Below are 1,843 nucleotides of genomic sequence, written 5' to 3'. Positions count from 1 at the left end.
GCCCGGGAATGGCAGTCCCTGCCTCTGCAGAGCACCAGCAGCACCTCTCAGCAGCAGCACAGCAAACTGACCCGGCTGGGAAGCTCACACTCACCTGGAAGCGGTGCCAAGGTGGGATCAGCCTGCCTGGAGCCTGCTGCATCCCTTTGTCCTCCCACCCCGTTCCCAACACACTCAGGCCAAGAAGGGAGCAAGAACTTGCAGGAATGGCCCTTAGAGCGTGTAAATACAGGCGGGAGGTGCCCCGTGGGCTGGGCGTGCCCGGCCTCACCTTTTCCGCTGTGTTGGGCGGCAGTGCAGGCGCTGCACGCACGGGGAGGGGGGAGATGACACAGCGGGTGGAGCAGGGAGCCTGGCGCAATCCTCTCCCTGCTCCCAGCTCTGGCTGGCAGAGATCGGCCAGCTCCCAGCTGCCAGCAGTTGGTAAATGCCTGGCTCCGTGTACAGCCCCTCGCCTGGCTGTGCTCAGACCTGGTTTATCCCCTGAGGCTGCCCGAGCTCATCCTGGGCTTTGTGCTTGGGTAAACCCCTCTGGGAGCCTGTCTCAGCCACTGCTTCCTCACCCCAAACCCTGACTAGCAGCTACATGACCTGCCTGTGCTGAAGCATTTTTTTAAAATAATAATCTGTAATTTTAGTGAGATAAGGGTACTGTGATTAAGTAACTGCAGATCTCTGGGTGGGAACTGCTCCCTGCCTGCTCCTTGGCAGGGATCAGGAATGGGCATCTCCCAGGCCTGGATGAGGACAGCCCTTCTCGTGGCTGCAAGGGCAATCCTGGGAGCAGGGATTTCCAGGTGTCCTGGTCCACACTCCTGCTGGGATATCCCATTTATCCTGGGAGATAAAAACATCCCATGTGTTTGTGAGAGTCCAGAGCAACCTGCCAGGTCTTTGCAGCTCCAGAGCTGGGATAGCAGCCCTGGCACACATTCCTGATTCTCTGTGTAGGCTCAGTGACCACCCTGTGCTGGTTTGGGAATGTTCCCTTGACTCAGAGTTTTGGGAGCCCTGGCATGCTCAGGGCTGTGGCTGCTGATCAGTGGCAGCCCGGGGAAGCCAGGCAGGCTCCAGGGGTTGTGGAGGGAGTCAGGCCATGGGTGTGCTACAGGACCACTCATCCCTGGTGTCCCCTGGGTGGAAGTGGCAGTGCCCAGTGGCAGTGCTGCTGTCCCAGGGGTGGTGGCAGTGCCCAGGGGTCCATGCACTGTCACAGACTGCAAAGGGAGGATGAGAGGACTGGGAGCTGCTGGCACTGCGGCTGTGACGGGCACAGAGTGGTGTATAACTGGAGTGATATCTGTGTGATTGTCCTTGGAGAGTAATATCTGTGTGGTTGTCCTTGGAGACATCCCAAAGCCTGGCTCCCGGGCTCTGCCTCCCTCTGTGGGAACAGGTGGGGTCACTGTGTGACACCATGGCTGTGTGACACCATGGCTGTGTGACACCATGGCTGTGTGACAGTATCACTGTGTGACACCATGGCTGTGTGACACCATGGCTGTGTGACACCATCATTGTGTGACACCATCACTGTGTGACAGTATCACTGTGTAACACCATGGCTGTGTGACACCATGGCTGTGTGACACCATGGCTATGTGACAGTGTCACTGTGTGACACCATGGCTGTGTGACAGCATCAATGTGTGACACCATCAATGTGTGACACCATGGCTATGTGACAGTGTCACTGTGTGACACCATCATTGTGTTACACCATGGCTGTGTGACAGTATCACTGTGTTACACCATCATTGTGTTACACCATCCCTGTGTGACACCATCCCTGTGTGACACCATCCCTGTGTGACACCATGGCTGTGTGACAGTATCACTGTGT

This window comes from Parus major, chromosome 2 (genome assembly GCF_001522545.3).
Source record: "Parus major isolate Abel chromosome 2, Parus_major1.1, whole genome shotgun sequence".
Taxonomy (NCBI): domain Eukaryota; kingdom Metazoa; phylum Chordata; class Aves; order Passeriformes; family Paridae; genus Parus; species Parus major.
Note: the sequence above shows the minus strand (reverse complement) of the source record.